General features: G+C 39.6%; 1 long non-coding RNA gene across 1 annotated transcript in view; it reads left to right on the plus strand.

Annotated features, from left to right (window-relative positions):
- Positions 1-1,095: 1,095 nt before the first annotated feature.
- The window catches only part of LOC130856391 (uncharacterized), a 46,016-nt gene continuing 25,685 nt past the window's right edge, over positions 1,096-21,426 (plus strand). The window contains exon 1 of the long non-coding RNA XR_009054572.1: positions 1,096-1,270. This is a non-coding gene — a long non-coding RNA (uncharacterized LOC130856391). The remainder of the gene's footprint in view (positions 1,271-21,426) is intronic.

Genomic DNA, 21,426 nt, shown 5'->3' on the forward strand with positions numbered 1-21,426 from the left:
GGTGTCAGTCCCCAAAGCACACCTTGGGAACTCCTCCAGGGCAACCATCATTCACCACAGACTCTTCAGCTCTCACTAATGAGGTTTGGAACTGATGCTAGTTTCCTCTTGCTGCTACTTGCCAAGACCTGACATCTTTGTCTCTAAGGTTTATACAAAGCTTCCTCATAATGCTCTCTTCTGAATAGAAGTCTAGAAAGAAGCCATCTGATTGGCTAAGCCTAAGTCACACCTCTGCACCAAAGCTGGAAAGTGAGTTCTGGCTTCTGTCTTAAGGGGCAGGTTGTATAATGTGAGAAATACTCCAATCATAGAAAGGGTGTTTCTTTTTATCTTCCTTTCCCTGCTTTCCATTGAATAGAATGAGTGTTCTTCTGCTGGTTTAAAAGTTATATATTCTATTCTTGTTCTCACGAAGGTTGCCATTAACTTAAGGCCCATTTGTAAGTTTCATTATATAACGGTGTGCTGCAGACAACTTGTACTTATCTCTCTACTCTGCATTCATTGACTTCACCTTAGTAGCTTGAAATCTGTCATGGTGGGAGTATTTACACCATGGATATTGTGAAGTGCTAAAATCAGGGCTTCCCCACCCCCACCCCAGAGAACCAGTTAAACATTTACTAGCACACTACCTTTACCCTTATCGATACCTAAACTGTCGCTGTAACAAGACAAGTATTTACTACAGTCCTACCCAATGTGGGATCCATGGACCTGTGCTGGCCTTCCAACGGTTTATTATCATTATGCAATAAATTCAGAAATTTAGAGAATCTATAGCAATTTGAAATTGCTGTGACATCCCAATGCACAATTTTTTAAATATTTCATGAAAACATCAGTCTAGCATGGATTAGAAATTTAAAACGGATCCATCACCACAGGTGGTTTGAGAAGTACTGCTCACACTCATGGTTCTTTGTTCCACATTTCTCCCCTCCTACAACAAGTATTGACATGGTCTTTTCAGGTATGGAACATCTCATTATCTAAGTGTACATAGATTCTTCATCAGCTTCTTACTGCGTGGCCTTTAAAAATTGATTCTGTGTTTTGCTCAGGTTCCACTGTTCTGACCTATCCTTGGCAGCCTCCTCTCCCTGGCAGCCTCCTCTCCCAACTGAAGGGCTAAAACGAAATGCAGAGTTAAAAAAAATTCACATGGATTATGAAGTATCTCTTCCTCTCTTTGCCTTTCCCATATATAAAGCCGAGAAGGATATACACAAACTTACAACAATGGTTATCGTTGGACGACAAGACTGTGAGTAGATGTTGTGTTCTTTTGCATGTCTGAATTTTCTATGTTCTCTACAATGAATATGTATTATGTTACAAAGAGAAAGAAGTCCAGGCCCTCATCTCCTAGGTTTTATGGACTTTCCAAGGATTTTCCTTCTTATTCCCTTTTCCCTTTAGAGGAAACGATGAATGAAGTTCATATATCATTCCTGGAAAGTCGTAAGACACTGTCATAGAACTGTTGTCTTGACATGCTCAAATGTTAAATCCACATCAGAATTATGGTCTGCAAGCACCGAGCTATCAGGTGGAATTGTGGTTTGTTCTCCCTCGCCCAATGTCCTGCCAAAGCCTGCAATTCCTGCATTTACTAAGATATTATTCTAGCCTTGGTTTTCTGGAACATCATCACTAATGTTCCCCAAGGATGAGTATGATTCATCCATTAAACCCTGAATTCTCCATATATATAGCAGGGATCTTTCCAGGCTTATCCTAAGCATCTTGAACACAAAGATTTGTAGAACAGTTTGGCTTGTGGTCAGACTTTAAATATTACAAGATAACAGTATGTGCTTTGCATTTCTATAGAAAATTTTTACATCCAGAGGATTTTAACAAGTATAATATCATCTCATCTTATCCTTGAGTAAGATCCTTGAAGTAATAGCAATTACAGAAATTTAAATTAAACTAGTAGTATGGTAAGATTTTTCACCTACAAATTATGATAGATTTATTTAAAGCTATTATCCAATCCTGGAAAAATTATGGGGAAATTGGCTCTCTCACATACTACTGATAGAAGCATAAATTGGTATAATTCTTTCTGGAGAGCAATTTATCTCTCTGTGTCAAAAGGATTAAAAAGTGCTTACGTAGGCAGAACTTCTGGCTAGGACAAAGAGAAGAGGTAGGTAAATTCTCACCACCACCCCCCAAAAAACAATAAAACTGGACAAAATTTCTCAAAAATGATCATCTCAGAGCTCTGGAAATTAACTAAAGGCAAATAGGAAACAGAAAAACTATTCATGAAAAACTGGTGAACTTTAAGTAAAACAGAAGGATTCTATGGCATTCTTACCTGGAACTGCTCCTCTCCTCCCACCTAGCTCATGGCACAGTAGTGCTACCAGGGTGGGGTAGTCTGTAAATATCAGTAGCTTTGCTGCTGGAGGAGGCTTGATTTGGAGTGGAGGAAGAGAAACTTGTGCCCAGCACATTGTCAGTAAAAGTAACAAACTTGGTAGGAAACAAACAGGGAAAGCCCACAGTTATGATAGTTTGAAGTTGCCTTGCTGATTGGGGTGCGTGTCAGAATGGAGGACTACCAAGAAATTTAACAAGGAGCTCCTGGAAATGAGTCACAAGAGCTAGATGGGTTCTTCACACATCCCTGGTTAATTCAGAGCCTGTGTGCATTAATCTGTAGATCTGAGAGGTTGTAAAATCTGAATCAAACCATTGAATGCCAAAAACAAAGATAAAAATCTTAAAAGCAGCAAGAGGAAAATGATATCACCTACAGAAAAACAGCAGTACAATTAATGGCTGACTTCTCAACAGAAACAACAGAGGGCAATTGGCAGTGGAATAACACATTCAAAGTGCTGAAAGAATAAACTGTCAAAAGAGAATTCTGTATCCAACAAAGCCATCCTTCAAAAATGAAGGCAAAATAACGATATTAGTAGATAAAGTTTGAGGGAGTGTGTTGCTAGGAGACTTGCCTTAAACCAAATGCTAAAGGAAGTCCATCAGACTGAAAGAAAATGACACCAGATGATAATTTGAATGAACAGAAGGAGACAAATAGTAAATATGTGGGTAAATATAAAAAAAAAAACTGTATAGAGAAGCACAAGAGGGTTTTTCCTCAGATATTTACTGTGAGAACTTGGTTGAGCCACTGGAAAACTCAACAAAAAACTTAGTATTTGTTTGACTCAACACTCTGCCATTAGCCTGGGGCTTGGACAGTCTTCTTTAAACCCCTCTATTGCCAGGACAAGCAACCCCTGAAGTTTGGACTACCATGAGAAAACAAAGAAACACCATGCAGGCAAAGGAGCAGGAAAAAAACCCACAAGACCAAATAAATGAAGAGGAAATAGGAAACATGCCTGAAAAAGAATTCATAGTAATGACAGTAAAAATGATACAAAATCTTGATAACAAAATACAGAAGATACAAGAAACAGTTAATAAGGACTCAGAAGAACTAAAGAACAAACAGCAATGGACAACAAAATAACTGAAATTAAAAATACTCTATATGGTATAAACAGCAGAATAACTGAGGCAGAAGAACAAGTAAGTGAGATGGAAGATAGAATGGGGGAAATAACGGCCACAGAGCAGGAAAAAGAAAAAAGAATAAAAAGAATGGAAGACAGTCTCAGAGACCGTGGTGATAACATTAACTGCACCAATATTCGAATCATAGGCATCCCAGAAGAAGAAGAAAAAAGAAAGGGTCTGAGAAAATATTTGAAGAGGTTATAGTGGAAAACTTCCCCAACATGGGAAAGGAAATAATTAACCAAGTCCAAGAAGCACAGAGAGTCCCATACAGGATAAACCCAAGGAGAAATATACCAAGGCACATATTAATCAAACTAACGACAATTAAACACAAAGAAAAAATCTTAAAAGCAGCAAGAGAAAAGCAACAAATAACATAGAAGGGAAAACCCATAAGGATAACAGCTGACCTTTCTACAGAAACTCTGCAGGCCAGAAGGGAATGGCAGGATATACAGAAAGTCCTGAAAGAGAAAAACCTACAGCCAAGAATACTCTACCCAGCAAGAATCTCATTCAGATTTGAGGGAGAAATCAAAAGCTTTCCAGACAAGCAAAAGTTAAGAGAATTCAGCACCACCAAACCAGGCTTACAACAATTGCTAAAGGAACTTCTCTAAGTAGGACACACAAGAAAAGGAAAACACCTACAAAAACAAACCCAAAACAATTAAGAAAATGGTAACAGGAACACACATGTCAATAATCACCTTAAATGTAAGTGGATTAAATGCTCCAACCAAAAGACACAGACTGGCTGAATGGATACAAAAACAAGACCCTTCTATATGCTGCTACCTACAAGAAACCCACTTCAGACCAAGGGATACATATAGACTGAAAGTAAAGGGATGGAAAAAGATATTCCATGCAAATGGAAGTCAAAAGAAAGCTGCAGTAGCAATACTCATATCAGACATATTAGACTTTAAAGTAAAGACTATTACAAGAGAAAAGGAAGGACACTACATAATGATCAAGGGATCCATCCAAGAAGAACACATAACAATTGTAAATATCTATGCCCCCAACATAGGAGCACCTCAATACATAAGGCAAATGCTAACAGCCATAAAAGGGGACATTGACAGTAACACAATAACAGTGGGAGACTTGAACACCCCACTTACATCAATGGACAGATCATCCAAACAGAAAATAAATAAAGACACACAAGCTTTAAGTGACACATTAGACCATCTCGACTTCATTGATATTTATAGGACATTCTATCCAAAAACGACAGAATACACTTTCTTCTCAAGTGCACAAGGAACATTTTCCAGGATAGATCATATCTTGGGTCACAAATCAAACCTCAGTAAATTCAAGAAAATTGAAATCATATGACTGATTCAGTCATCCCATCTTTGTTTATTATTCTGTGCCCCACACTGTTTTTCTTTGAATGTGGAAACTTGAGAGAGGAATTTATAGACTTGAAGCATGTCCTAGTTAGCGATGGTTGTCCATTGGTGTGCTAACCAACTGATGAGCTGTGGAGTTCTGCAGAAGTAACTAAACACATTGGAAAGGGATTTGTTTAAATTACAGAGCATTAATTTTTATTATCAATGACATGTTGTATCACCCTCTGCCTTTTTTGTCACTGAAAGTTCAAGTGAATATCAGAGGGTGGTGGGGCAGGTGTCTGTATCACATGGAAAAACACCTTGCAGAGAAATCCTTTGTTCAGATTTTAATAAACATATGCCTGGAACACACACACACAAAAACTGTATAAACATATTTTGTCTCTTCCCTTAGTGTCTTTAAAAGATGTAAACTGTGTAAAGCAGTAATTATAACACTGTATTACCTGGTTTGTAATATATATAGGTATAATGTACATGAGAAAAATAGCACAAAAAAGGGGAATATATTGAAGCAAATTTGCTATATTTTACGTAAATTAAGTCAGGAATAACTCAAGTAAAATATAAGTTAAGACACAAAATTCCTAAAGCAATCACTAAGAAAACAACTAAAAATACATAGAGTTATAAAATATGATCTCATTAGGGAAATACAAATCAAAACCGCAATAAGATACCACTTCACACCCACTAGGATGGTTATAATTAAAAAAAAAAAGAAAGTAACAAGGTTTGGTGAGGAGGTGGAAATTTGGAGCCCACATACATTGCTGGGGAGGATGTAAAATAGGGCAAATGCTGTGGAAGGCAAGAAGTTAAACATAAAAGAATGTCTATATGTGTATAACTGAGTCACTTTGTTATATAGCAGAGATTGGCACAACATTGTAAATCAACTGTACTTCAATACAAAAATAAAATTATAGAAGTTAAACTTAAAATTACCATATAATATGTTGATTCCACTCCCCAGGTATATACCCAAAACAGGGACTCAAAGAGATACCTGTCACAAATGCTCATAGCAGAACTGTGTGCAATTGCCAAAAGATGGAAGCAACCCACATGTCCATTAATGGATGAATAAATAAATAAAATGTGATACATACATAGAAGGATATATTATTCAGCCTTAAAAAGGAATAAAGTACTGATACACATACAATGCAGATCAACCTAGAACACACGCTGAGTGAAAGAATTCAGACACAAAAGGTCATGTATTGTATGATTCCATCTTTGTGAAACATCCAGAGCAGGCAAATCCATAGAGACAGAAAGCAGATGGTTGCCAGGGCCTGGGGGTTGGGGGAGGGAATGGGGAGTGACTGCTTAACGGGCATGGGGTTTTCTTTGAGGGTATGATGTTTTGGAAGTAGACGGGATGGTGACTGCGTAACAATGTGAACGCACTAAATGCCAACACACTGTATACTTTTAAATAGCCAATTTTTATGTTATGTGAATTTCACCCTAATTTAAAAAATAAGATCCTATAGGTAGAAAACCCTAAGGAATCTACCAAAATTAAAAGAAAATAATAACCCTACTAGAACTAACATATGATTTTAGCAAGGCCACAAGATATAGGATCAATATACAAAAATCAATTGTATTTTTATATACTGACAGCAAACAACTTGAAAATGAAATTAAGAAAGCAACTCCATTCACACAGCATCAAAAAGAACAAAATACCTAGGACTATGAAAAGGTAAGATATAGACTGAGATAAAATATTTACAAAGCACATATCTGTTGAAGAACCTATATTCAGAGTATACAAAGAACTCTTACAACTCTAAAAAGACAAAAACCCAATTTGAAAATTGGCAAAATATTTGAATAGACATTTCACCAAAGGAGACATACAAATGGTTAATATGCAAATAAAAAGATGCTCAACATTTTAAATCATTATAAAATGCACATTAAAACTATAGTGAGGTACTGGCACAAAAACAGACTCATAGATCACTGGAACAGAATAGAGAGTCCAGAAATAAACCCACAAACCTATGCTCAATCTAAAACAAAGGAAGCAAGAATATACAGTGGAGAAAAGACAGTCTCTTCAACAGGTGGTGCTGGGAAAGCTGGACAGCTACATGTAAATCAATGAAATTAGAACACTCCCTCACACCATATACAAAAATAAACTCAAAATGATTTAAAGACCTAAATACAAGACATGACACCATAAAACTCCTAGAAGAGAACACAGGCAAAATATTCTCTGACACAAATTGTAGCAATATTTTTTTAGATTAGTCTCCCAAGGCAAAAGAAATAAAAGCAAAAATAAACATATGGGACCTAATCAAACTTATAAGCATATGCACAGCAAAGGAAGCCATCAACAAAACAAAAAGACAACCTATGGAATGGGAGAAAATATTTGCAAATGATGCAACTGACAAGGGGTTAAAATCTAAAACATATAAACAGCTCATACAACTGAATACTACTCAGCCATAAAAAAAATGAAATTTTGATATTGGTAGCTACATGGATGGACTTGGAGGGTATTATGCTAAGTGGAACAAGCCAGACAGAGAAAGACAAATACTATACCACTTATGTGTGGAATCTAAAAAATACAACAAACCAGTGAATACAACAAAAAAGAAACAGACTTACAGATATAGGGGAGGGGGAGGGGCAATATAGGGCTAGGGGAGTAAGAGGTACAAATTATTATGTATAAAATAAGCTGCAAGGGTATATTATACAATACAGGGAATATAGCCAATATTTTATAATAACTATAAATGGAGTATAATCTTTAAAAATTGTGTCACTATATTGTACACCTGTACACCTGATGTAACATATAATACATCAACTATACTTTAATTTTTTAAAATTTATTTATTTTATTTTATTTATTTATTGGCTGTGTTGGGTCTTCATTGCTGCACATGGGCTTTCTCTAGTTGCTGAGAGTAGGGGCTACTCATCATTGCAGTGCGCGGGCTCCTCATTGTAGTGGCTTCTCTTGTTGTGGAGCACAGGCTCTAGGCGCGTGGGCTTCGGTAGTTGCAGCACATGGGCTCAATAGTTGTGGCTCACAGGCTCTAAAGCTCAGGCTCAATAGTTGTGGCGCACGGGTTTAGTTGCTCCGCGGCATATGGGATCTTCCCAGAGCAGGGCTCGAACCTATGTCCCCTGCATTGGCAGGTGGATTCTTAACCACTGTGCCACCTAGGAAGTCCCAACTATACTTTAATTTTTTAAATGACAAAAAAAATGTTCCTAAGATGTTAGACAATAAATACTGGATACAAGATTAAAAAAAAAATTATAGTGGGATACCACTACACATCCACTAGAATGGTTATAATCCAATCCACTAGTATATATATTATATTTTCTAGTAATTAGTATATATTTATGTATTATGTATACACATACAGTATATAGCATATATACCATATATACTAATTACTAGCATATATAGTATATAGTATAAATGTTATTTATTTATATTTATATTTTTATGTATATTTATTTATATACATATATATATATTTCATTTAGTCTTCTAAAGGGTTGAAGTATGGCAAAATCACACAGCCAGAAATACGCAGCCCCAGAACTTAAACTTTCCATGAGAAGAATCACTATTGTAAGGTCCTATCCGGAATCTTCCGTATTGTTTGAATGCTGACTTTTTTTGGAAGTGGGGAAATAATAGGTGTTGGCATAAATGGATTTATTTTAGTGCCAGTAACAAGTAACAAAAGTTAAAAGAAATGCTAGATCCCTTCTAACAGTTTGTCCAGTAGGTGTTTGACCTACTTTCTTTCCTCATGGAGTTTGGTTCTTTAAAAAGGTGATTTTCTTTCTTCAGATTTAGATCTTAATTTGGATTTGAGTAAGTGCAAGCCACAATGCCCTGCATGTAAAGGGCGTAACACAAATGGGTCAAGTCAATCTGTTACTAAATGTAAGGCAAAAACTGTAACATTAAAACATAGCAAATATAAAAGCATATTTCTTTGGAATCTAAATGCTGCAAACATTGAAATATATAGTTGAGTGTATTCAACATCTTACAATGGCTTTGAGGAACCAGGCACTAGAAATATGTACATGTATTATGAGAAACCGAGGAAGTTACAACAGGTGCTCATGAATCCAAGGTTGTTTCTATAGCTCCCAAATCCAGAACACTGAAATAATATCTACTTTCATGCCAGCACTGAGCTTAGTGCTTTGCATGCAGGATCTTATGAAATCCTCCTTCCAACAACCATCTTTATCCTCTTTTTATAGATGAGGAAATTGAGGCTTAGATACAGTAATAACTTACTTAAGCTCACACGGCTAGCACTTGGCATAAACAAAATTCAAAGTCAGATCTGTTGGATTCTTAATCTGGATTGTCCTTTGTAGTAGATTCCATCTGTAGGGCTCATTCTACCCCTTCTGAGAATGGCGATTGTAGCTATCTCTGTCTCTTTGGAAGCTTAACTACATCAACTAGGTGTATTCTCAGAATGTTCCCAAAGACCTCTAAAGTGGTAAGAAATACTGTATTTGTATATTATACCAATTTCAGCTAAAGTCTCTAAGCATGAAGAAGATAACTGCTTTTGGAAGATGGAAATTTTAACTGGAGCTATTTAGCTAAATAACTATTTAACCAGAGCTATTTAAAGTCTGCGAATTCATTCAACCTAGATTTCCATATAGCTGTGGAAGTGCTGGGCCTTTTACTAAGGCCTTGGGATATGGATTTGAATGGACATGATCTTGGCCTCAAGGGGCTCATGGTCTAATAGCAGATACAGGAGCACAGAAAATTAACCATAACACAACATTAGATATATTACAGTGACAGCAGGTTGGTGTTCTACATTTTTAACCTCTAAAATCATGTGGGCACTGACCAGCTGAGTAGAGTGGACCCTAGCTATAAATTACTGGTACGACTGTGAATTCCTACCAGTGACTGTCAGCTTTGAAAAGCAATACCTAGGAGAGAGGGAAAGCCTCAAAGCAAGGTAGTATTTGATGACCAAATTGAAAAATGAGTTGCATTTCACTAAGTCAAGAAAAGCCAAAAGGGCATTCTAGAAAAGAACACTGTGAAAAAGGAAAGACAAAGAGGCAATAAGGTACCTGACAAATGGATCATTGAGACTGGGAAGTGGGTGCCTAATGGGGACAGCAGAAGATAAATTGGAAAAGGCCATCGGAGCAACCTTCTGAAGGGCCTTGGACATTACAGTGAGTAATCTGACCTTCCTTGACATTGTTGTGTAGACCTCACAGTATTTTTGAGCAGGAAAATGGTATAAGTATAAATTGATAAGAATCATTAGACATTTCCTAGTCCATCCTCCTTAAAAATGCAGGTATCCATCTCTGAGAACTGATCAGCCAATCGTTCCTTGAAAACATTTCAGAATAAGCAGCACATTCTTCTTAAAGTAGTCCAATTCTTTGCTAGGGGAAATACATTTTCAAACGCCTTTTTAAGGAAGATACACATATTATTTTATGAATGAGTGAACAAACGAATTTTCGTGGACTCGCTCTTTGGAATGAGATAGACAATAAGTCTGTTTTACATGCTGAGTTTTCAAAAATTTGAAGTTAGCTAAATTTGCGCAATAATTTCCTCTGTGACCTGATTCACAGCCCCCTCCACCACTGTGATCTCACTCCTCCTGAATATAGCACTTAAACTTGTTGATGTCTCTTGGACGTCCGAGGTTAGACAGTGGACACTTATCCTGTATCTAGCCCATTCCTGTCCTTCATCTGGACACTCTCCTTCAGCTTCAGGTTTTGTTAATCACTATTTTTTTGTTTTTAAGATTTGCTTACAACAAAATTAAGAAAATGTTGGTCATAAAATGTCAAGTAGTACAATATGTCTAAAGTAAAAAGTACAGCCCTCTCTTCTTTCTAGTTCTACTGCCCAAAGATAATTACCATGAACAATTTTATGTGTCCTTCTAGAATGTATCCATATACTATCACAATGTGATTGTCCCATTATTAGAATTTAATTAGGTTTTTAAACATCTGGCTGGCCACTGCCTCTGCAGACTCATGTAGAGATGGCGGTCAGCCAAGCCCTGTCTGTTCGATATCCTCAAGTTATTAGAGAGCCTTGCTGGTACTGCAGCTGGAAGCAGGGCTTTCTTATTACTGTTTGTTGAGCTTTATCATACTAGTTTGTTTCAACCTATAGTGGTATCTCCAACTCTTTGCTTTGTCTCACCCATAGATTTAACAAATGAGTTCAATAGAAGAGCCCTGTTGCGCCACCCCTGTTTAAAATTCTCCAGCGTCTTCCTATGGCCCTTCTGAGCTTCCATTTCCTCATCTGTGAAGTTAAAGGGTATGATTTGACGGTCTTTGAGATCCCTCTCTGATTTAAAATCTCTGATATCCTTCGAGGTATGACACGCCCTGCCTCTTTCTGGCAGTAGCTAAAGTTTTGCAGGCTGGGAGAGTTCATGTTCCCAAGATACATCACAGGAGACAATCATCCTGGGATGCCCATCAAGGTCAAAGCAAACTGCTTTGATGAAATTATTCAGGCTTTGGTTTTGAAAGGTGGGACAGAGTAAGGTCAACTGGATGTGAAAACATTTGCAGCAATTCTGAAGAGAGGGATCTGGCTTAGTACTGTTTCCAAGTTTCAAGTGCTGCATACATTTTTTTTCCTGGAGGGGGAGTTTGATCTTTTAAAAAAATCAAACCTGTGAGTTATAACTGCAGCTCTGGCTTCCACAAAGGTCAGCTGGAAGTTAGTAACTTCTGAAAGTGACTTAATTGCTTGGCTGGGCAATTCTTTTGGATGGGAATCTTCGCCTAACCAGACTTGTGAGGCTTTTCTTGAAATGGAATTCAGTGCTACCTCAAAAAGCTTGTCCTCACTTAACCCCAGGAAAAAGGAGAGCCCCACAAAGCAGGGCAAGGAGAGTCCTGAAGTGTAATTAATACATGAGTACACTTTAATTATTTGGCGGAAATACACTATGGGAATAATTTTCATTTTAAAACGATTTAACTTTTCCCCCTCCAGTGTAAAGGATTTAGCAGTTCCTAGTTTGTTTGTTTGTTTGTTTTCCTCAAAGACATATTTCAGGGTTTTGTTGGGACCAGAAACCATCATTCTTCCCCTTGACACCACAAGCCACAATAGGGACTATTGCAGCACCCAGCCTTGTCTGATTTGGGGGAACAGAAGTACAGAAGGACTTTTAGGGAGAGGGGAGGTGATGGAAAGGGAAATCCAGGGCATAAGAAGTCACCAAGATGATTAGAATTGGGGCCTCCCTGGTGGTCCAGTGGTTAAGGATCTGCACTTCCACTGCAGGGGGCACGGATTCCATCCCTGGTTGGGGAACTAAGATCCCACATGACTCGCAACATGACAAAAAAGAAAAAAAAAAAAAAAGATGATTAGAATTAAGTGCAGCTACTAGAACAGAAGGTGTCTGAGCATCATTTGGCAAAAGCAAGGATTCTGGAACCAGACTGCTGAGTTCAAATCACCACATACCAGCTGCATGACCTTAGACCATTGTTATTCAACCCCAATGTGCTTGCCTTCTCATCTACAGATTAGAGATCATCATAAGACTTGCTTCAGGGGGCTGTTGTGCATATCACAGGAGTTATGACATATAAAGTGCTCAGGGCAGTACCTGGCTCATGGTAAGTCTCAATGAAGGTTTTATATATGGTACGTATATACTATGTATTTATTTATAATATACATTCAAATACTAATGAGACCTTCATACCCATTAGGATGGCTATTGTATTAGTCAGGTTCCAGAGAAATAGAACCATTAGGATATTATGTATATGTTTGGGAATTGAGTCATGTGATGATAGAGGCTGACAAGTCCAAAATCTGCAGGATGGGCCAGCAGGAGTACCAGGAGAGCTGATACGGCCATTCCAGTTCAAAGCCTATCAGGCTGGAGGACCAGGAAGAGCCAGCGTTCCAGTTCTAGTTCAAGAGCCAACTGTTGGAGAATTCCCACTACTTCTAGGTCTTTCTATCCTAATCAAGCCTTCAACTGACTAGATGAGGGCCAGTCCCATTATAAAGGGAAGTCTGCTTTACTCAAAGTCCACTGACTTAAATGTTAGTCTCATCCAAAAACATCCCCACAGAAACACCCAGAATAATGTTTGACCAACTATCTGGGCACTGTGGCCCAGTCAGTTCACACATAAAATTAACCATCACAGCTATTATGGAAACACACACACAACAGAAAACAAGAGTTGGCAAGGATGCAGAGAAATTAGAACCCTTGTGCATTGCTGGTAGGAATATACAATAGTGCAGCTGTTATAGAACATAGTATAACAGTTCAAAAATCAATAATAATCAGGGCTTCCCTGGTAGTGTGGTGGTTAAGAATCCGCCTGCCAATGCAGAGGACACGGGTTCGAGCCCTGGTCCGGGAAGATCCCACATGCCGCAGAACAACTAAGCCCAAGTGCCACAACGACTGAGCCTGCTCTCTAGAGCCTGTGAGCCACAACTATTGAGCCCACGTGCCACAGCTACTGAAGCCCGCGCCTAGAGCCTGTGCTCTGCAACAAGAGAAACCACTGCAATGAGACGTCCAGGCACCACAATGAAGAGTAACCCCGGATCTCTGCAACTAGAGAAAGTCCACATGCAGCAACAAAGACCCAACGCAGCCAATAAATAAATAAATTTTTAAAAAATCAGTAATCAAATCAAATCATCAAAAATTAAACATAGACTTCTCACGTTTAACAACTCCACTTTTGGGTATATACACTAAAGAATTGAAAGCAGGGACTGGAACAGATATTTGCACACTCATGTTCACAGCAGCATTGTTCACAACAGCCAAAAGATAAGACTCCTCCAAAGTAATGTGTACCCCATAAAATCTACTCCAATCAGGAACAGGGCAGCTACCAGCCTTGGATGCTCACTCTGGCTTGCAAATCTTGATAATAATAACAATAGCTAATACCTATATATAATCTGGCCCAATTACTGTGTATTAATATGTATCAACTCATCTTAATACAACAATCCTATGAGTTAGATACTATTATTATCACTCCATTTTATAGGTGGAAAAAATGAGGCACACACCAATTTCCTATACCAAAAAAAATAGCAATCTGAAATTCTAACCCAGACAGTCTGACTCTAAATTCCATGCTCTTCACCACTGTACCTTTTTCCCTGAAGGGCTGTAGACAAGTGATCCACAATCTGTGGCCATGGAATTAGTACAAAATGCCTGTGAATCCATATGGCAGGCAAGCATAATCTGTAAACAGATACATAATACCTGAGACATTTATGTACAAATATTTTTCAAGTGTCTATAGATGCTGTTGTGAAGATAAAAATATCAATTTTAAAATATTGAATACATTGTGGCTTTTACTCATTATAGAGTTTCTTGATCACAGATACAAGGGAGAAATCAAAGCCCATGGTGATATATCCAATTACAGTCTTCTTCTGTTTTATTTCAAGACACTGATAGATTTGCTTTTCCATAACATTTTAGAGAGACATAAATCAAAAGGATAAACAAGTGTGAATTCTAAACAAAAGTGACTTACATTATTTTTTCTGTTGAAGCATAACATCCATAGGGAAAAGTGCACACATCAGAAGGGAATAGCTGGGTAAATTTTCATAAACTGAAACCACAGCATAACCAGCAAATAGATCAAGATCAAGAGCATCACCCACACTCCAGAAGATTCTTTGTGCTTCTTGCAATCACTCTTCAACTCCTCTCAAGCTTTGCCATTTGTAAGTGGGTAGAATTGTGTCCCCCCTCCACACACACACACAAACATATATATGTCCTCACCCCTGGTACCTGTGAGTAGGACCTTATTTGGATATAGGGTCTTTGTAGCTGTAATCAAGTTAAGATGAGGTCATCCTAGATTGGGATGGGCCTTAATCCTTGGTTTTGCAGCCTTGCTTTCTGGGTATGTCTGATAAACTTATTCTGGAGTTAAATTTTCTGTGCTTTTCCTTTGCTGATTCAATTCAGTAAATTTATATAATAAGCAAATAATCAAATAAAAAGTCCTTATACTTGAAAGGGTGAGGGCCATTAGAGAAAGTGATTGTAATAGCTTGCTAGGGCTGCCATAACAAAACACCACGGAACTATGTGGCTTTGACAACAGAAATTTATTTACTCAGAGTTCTGGAGAGGAGGTCCAAGATAAAGGGGCTGACAGTGTTGGTGTCTTCTGAGGTCCCTCTCCTCGGCTTGCAACAACCACACTGTGACCACAAATGGGCATCCCTTGTGTCTCCATGTGTCCTAATCTCCTCTTCTTATAAGGACACTAGCCAGATGGGATTAAGGGGCATCCTAATGACTTTATTTTAACTTAATCACCTCTCTCTAAGGGTCCTATTTTCAAAGACAGTCACATTCTGAGGTACTGAGGGTTAAGGCTTCAACATATAAATTTTGGGGGCACACAATTCAGCTCACAGCAGTGATTTAATATTGCTTTTGTTTTTTAACATCTATGATCACTCTGACCTCACCACTGGGGACTTTTGCACAAGCAGGTTTTAGACAGTAAATCCTGGGCTGGGAAGATTGTTGGTTGGAGGCCCTAAAACAGAGCCCATTTCTGAGACTGCCATGTCTGTGGTCTTCTTTTTTTTTTTTTTAAATGTAAAGAAGTTCTGGTTTTAGAATATGGAAGGAAATGCCAAGCAACGTTTTAAGTCATCTTCCATAATGAGGTCTGACACCAGGATTTTCATATGTAATAGCTGTCCTGCCCATGGCTGACAGTGATTGCCTTAGAAGGAAAACTTTTCCCACTCTCAGTAACTTTCCAGGCAAGCACTTTTCAGGTTTGTTTTTCTCTCTGTTCAAAGGATATGCTTCAAGACCCTCACTGTTGTTGTCGTTGTTGTTTACTTACGGTGTTTTGTTTTGCAGTGTTTTGAGAGGTTTGTAAACAGGGGCTTCCATGATCATTCACATATGGAAGCAAATGAGTAAATGCCCCTTCATTCAAGGAGCCTTTGTTGGGGGCCCACAATGTTCCAGGTGGTGTGCTTGGCACTGGAACTATAGAGATGAGCCCTCGGGGGCTTATTGTCTAGTAGAGGAGCCCAAAGAGTACAGCAAACGATTTCTAGAAAGTGTGAGGGGTGTTATGATACAGTTAACCACAGTACATTGAACCCAGGCTCTCATTTCGCTGAGAATTGCCCCTCCTGATCCACAGGAATAGGACCTGGCACAGATGGGATATGAGGTGGATAACTATCCTAAGCTGGGTGACTTTGGTCTCTCCCCTTTGGAATTGGGGTTCAGGGATGCTCGTTAGTATTTACTGTTCACTTGAACTAAGAACATGTGAATTTAAGAGCGGTGGGAGGTCACCCTCTACTGCTGCTTAGAGAAACAGACAGCCAGTCTGTAAACAGGGGAGAATAAAACTCACTGCCAGAGAGATGCAAAGACAGGCTACTACATGGGGAGATAAGCTAGAGATGGGGGATGGGTGGGTAGGAAGGATGCTGGCTCTGTTGTGCAGTAGACTGGCACTATTGGCATTGGGGGCTGGATAATTATTGTTGAGGAATACCATGTGCACTGTAGGAGGTTTTGCAGCATCCCTGGCCTTGACCTACTAGATGTCTATAACACTCTCTAGTTGTAATAATCAGAAATGTCTCCAGAAAATGTCACCTGTCTCTGAGGGCTGGGAGGGGTGGCAAAGTTGCACCTCTGTGAAGAACCACGGTGCGAGAGTGAGTGAGCTCCTGTTATTTGCAGCCCAAAGAGCTCTGACTGAGATCCTTCCTGGAGGAGTCTGAGGCCTCCCTAAGCATTTCCAGATCATTGACAGCAGAAAGCGTGTTCCAGACAGAAGAGCCAGCCTGGACTTCAGATGACAGAAAATTGAGAGAAACACAGCCTCTGCTGTTAAAGGCTACTAGAGAGAGAATAATTTTAGAATGAACAGCTCCTTAACATTCGAGGTAGAAATGTGGTCGTATTTCTTTTATTTTTTTAAGTTTAAATTTAACTAGCTAGAACACTCATTTGCCACATTAGCAGAAATACTCTTTTGGTTCCCTTTTCCACCTTGATTATCTGAAATTAACAAACTCTTGGAATTAGGCAGCCCAAAAGGAGAGTCAATTTAACTTTTAACCCCAAGGGAAAGAGAACATCGGTTCTAAAGCAGGAATCTTAAAACACTGTTGGTTGCGAACCCCTATCAGTAAAGCCTTTTTGAGATTGTCTCCCCCGTGTATGAACGTATGTATACATTTACTTATTTATAAATCACAGATGAGTCCTTCTATATTAATATATTAAATTATATATTAGTACAGTTTGTCATATTATAAAGCACACAAAACATCAACTTTTTAAATGATTAAACATACACATAGTCCATCAGTGAGTGAATAGATAAACAAAATGTGGTGTGTCCATATAGTGGAATATTATTCAATCATAAGAAGGAATGGACTGCTAGTGCATGTTATACATGAATGAACCTTGAAAACATTATGCTAAGTGCAAGAAGCCAGTCACAAAAGGCCACACAGAGTGTGATTTCATTCATATGAAATTTCAGGTTAGAAAAATCTATAGAGACAGAAAGTAGGTTAGTGGTTGCTTAGGGCTGATGGGGATACCACTAAAGGGTACAGGGTTTCTTTTTGAGGTTATGAAATTTCCTAAAATTGTCTATGATGATGGTTGCACTTATCTATGAATATACTGAAGACCACTGAATTGTATACATTACATGAGTGAATTGTATGTTATGTGAATTATATCTCAATAAAGCTGTTTTTAAAATATATGCAATGGAAGTTCCCTTTCCTCCTCTTACCTCTTGTTCTGTGCCTTCTTGGGGAAGCACATCTCACTTTGAGGACCTCAAGGGAAATGGGCCAGACCCATTCTGGTGATTGCTTTCCACTGCCATATTGCAGCACTGTTAAAAGCTGGTCATCTGGGACTTCCCTGGTGGTCCAGTGGTAAAGAATCCACCTTCCAATGCAGGGGATGCAGTTTTGATCCCTGATTGGGGAACTAAGATCCTATATGCCACAGGGCAACTAAGCCTGAGTGTCAAAACAATTAATCCTGAGGGCCTCAACTGGAGAGAAAACCTGCATGCCACAACTAGGGAGAAGCCTGTACACCACAATGAGGAGTCTGCATGCCAACAATGAAAGATCCTGCGTGCTGCAACTAAGACCTGATGCAGCCAATTGATTAATTAGTTAATTAATTTTTTGAAAAAGATATTTTTTTAAAAGGCTGGTCATCCTGCCATACACAATATAATTGTTAGGGGAAAAACAGTCTGAAACTGTCCACCCTGGCCAGGCAGACAGTAAAAATTTGCATGAGTTATTTTATGACAGGAAGTCTTAGTAAGGAACACAGAACTAACAAGCCACCACCAACCAGAAGAATATGGGAAAGGTCAAAAGATACGCCCACATGTCCTACCCCCCTCTCAGGATCCTCCTTGCTGGGGTCCATCTTGGCTGAGAGATGCACGCGCCACCAGAAAGGACCCCAAGTCAGAATGATTGGCCAGAGACAACCCGGAAACTGATCCCATCACCGTAAAACCTGAGACTTCGAGCCAAGTGGCAGAGCAGTCCTCCTGGGTTGCCTTACCCTGCTGCTCTCCTCCTGGGCGCCCCTTCCCAGTAAATCCTCTTGCTTTGTCAGCACGTGTGTCTCCTTGGACAATTCATTTCTGAGTGTTAGTCAAGAGCCCACTCTCGGGCCCTGGAAGCGGTTCCCATTTCTGCAACATAATGGCTAAGGTTTAGAAGTCTTCCAACCCTAAGTATTAGCAACGATGTACAGAAACTGCTACGAAGAAATGGGCACCCTCATATACTCTTTGTGAGAGTATAAATTGGCACAATCACTTTACTATTAAAACTAAAAAAAAAAAAACCCAAGACCTAAACATATGCATTTCCTAAGTCCCAATAATTTAGTTTCTTGGTATTTACCCAACAGAAATGCAAAGGTATGTACTAGAACGCTTATAGTAGCATTGCTTACAGCAGCCCCAGACCAGAAAATACGCAAATGTCCATTAACAGTAGAATGGGCAAATTATGACATATTCATATCATAGAACTCTATTCAGCAATGAGAATGAATGAAATAATCTTATACTCAATAAATGAATGAATCTCATGAAAATAACTTGAGCCAAAATGAATCAGGAGGGAAGGAGTCAGGGCACAACCTTTGAAAGAATGACATAGCCTGAGGACATAACATAAACTGATTAGAATCAAATAGATCCAAGATAGCAGACAAGTCAACTTCCAGGTGACCTGACAGCTCTAAGGCTGACCTTGAGGATCAAAAAGTGGGCGGTGGCCCAATTCTGGAATACTGCATCCACTCATTAGCCTATGAAATTACCCACCCTTACATAAACTGACAACCCCCATACCCCAGGGCCTTTTCTCACCTTCTGAGATGGCCCACACTCTGTCTGTGGAGTGCCGGTTTCTCTCTAAATAAATCTCTAAAAACTTCTTACCTATCAATTTTTCTCTCACTGAATTCTTTCTGTGATGAGACATCAAGAACCTAAGCTTCATTAAGTCCTGAAACTAGGTGTGTGGTCTCAGTTGGAAGATTTTGGATTTTGGCTGGGTTGGAGTCCTGGCCTCGTGGGTTCGAGTCCCAATCTGAGTTTAGCTGGGTTGAGTCCCAGCACATGGGTTCAAGTCAAAATCTGAGGGGCACATGACAGCACATTCTGTATGATTCCATTTAGATGAAGAACAGGCAAAATCAATCTATGCTCTCGAAGTCAGGCTAGTGATTATTTCTCGGGATGGGGTGGAGATAAGTGACAGGGCATAAGGGTGGGAGGGTTCTGGGTTGCTGGTGATGCTCTATATTTTGACTTAGGTGGGAGCTACATGGGTGGGTTCACTTTACAAAAATCCATGAGCTGTTACACTTTGATTTTTGCACTTTTCTGCATGTGTGTTAGACTTTAAGATGTTATTCATATAAAAAAATGAAATTAAAAAAATGTAAATAGGGTTGGGGCGAGGTCTGCCAGAGTCCTGATAGGACAAACCAGCTCACTCCCATGTCAGTGCTGCCTCTGTGGTCCTGCGCAGCTCCTGTGTCAGAAGGTTAATAGGGTCTTCTGAGTGATGCCAGCTCCACTCCCGCCTGCTCCCCCAACCTAAGCAGGACCTGAGGAGGCGGAGGCATGCCTGCAGCTCCCTGTACAGCCCTTTCCCGCCCATCCCCCAACTTCCAGGATGCCTCAGCCTCCTCAGGTCCTCAGCTCCTTTAGCTCCCTGTACAGCCCTTTCCCACCCATCCCCCAACTTCCACGCTCCAGCTGCCCCATGAGGGTTTTGTCAAAATCATTTAAGCATCAATTTCTTTCCTACCCAGAACCACTTGCCTTTTCCTGGGAAATGCAAAGGGGACAGACCAGTTCCTTTTCAGTCTTAGACAAAGGATGTATTTCTCAATTTACACCCTTTCCAGTGTATCTGCCCCACCTATCTGCTCCACCTTCCTGTGGGAAACTCCCCTCAGGACTCATGGGAACCAGGTGCCTACCTCTCTGAGGGAGGTTCTCCTTGGTGGCCATGGCAATAACTCCTCTTAACCACATTCTGTACTACACGATTGCGATGCATCATCTCATTTAATCTCCACAACAATCTTTTGAGGCAGGTACTTTCATTACCCTCACTTTCCAGATGAGGAAGCATGAGAGCAAACCATTTGCCAAGGTGATTCACTCCTGTAAATGAACTTCACAAGGGATTCCATCCTTCTGGTAGTTCCTAGGTGACTCCCTGGGACATCTCTCAGAAGAGTGAGGGAGGGCTTCCTAGGTGGCACAGTGGTTAAGAATCCGCCTGCCAATGCAGGGAACACGGGTTCGAGCCCTGCTCCAGGAAGATCCCACATGCTGCAGAGCAACTAAGCCCGTGTGCCACAACTATTGAGCCTGTGCTTTAGAGCCCGTGAGTCACAACTACTGAGCCCATGTGCCACAACTATTGAAGCCCACGTACCTAGAGCCTGTGCTCCGCAGCAAGAGAAGCCACTGCAATGAGAAGCCCGCGCACCGCAGAGTAGCCCCCGCTCGCCCCAACTAGAGAAAGCCCCTGTGCAGCACTGAAGACCCAATACAGCCAAGGAAGGAAGGAAGGAAGGAAGGAAGGAAGGAAGAAAGAAAGGAAGAAAGAAAGACAGGAAGGAAGGAAGGAAGGAAGAAAGGAAGGAAGGAAGAAAGAAAGGAAGAAAAGAAGGAAGAAAGAATGAGGGAAAAAAGATAGTTCTTGCTAAGCTTCTCACTTCAATTATAAACATGTAAATAACATTTATATGAGGAAAGTGCATTCAATGCCAAAGAGAGACATAAACAAAGGAGGGACAAAGGAGAGATGAGACAGAGCACAGTAAGGAGG

The sequence above is a fragment of the Hippopotamus amphibius genome, chromosome 7 (genome assembly GCF_030028045.1).
Source record: "Hippopotamus amphibius kiboko isolate mHipAmp2 chromosome 7, mHipAmp2.hap2, whole genome shotgun sequence".
In the NCBI taxonomy this organism is placed as follows: Eukaryota; Metazoa; Chordata; class Mammalia; order Artiodactyla; family Hippopotamidae; genus Hippopotamus; species Hippopotamus amphibius.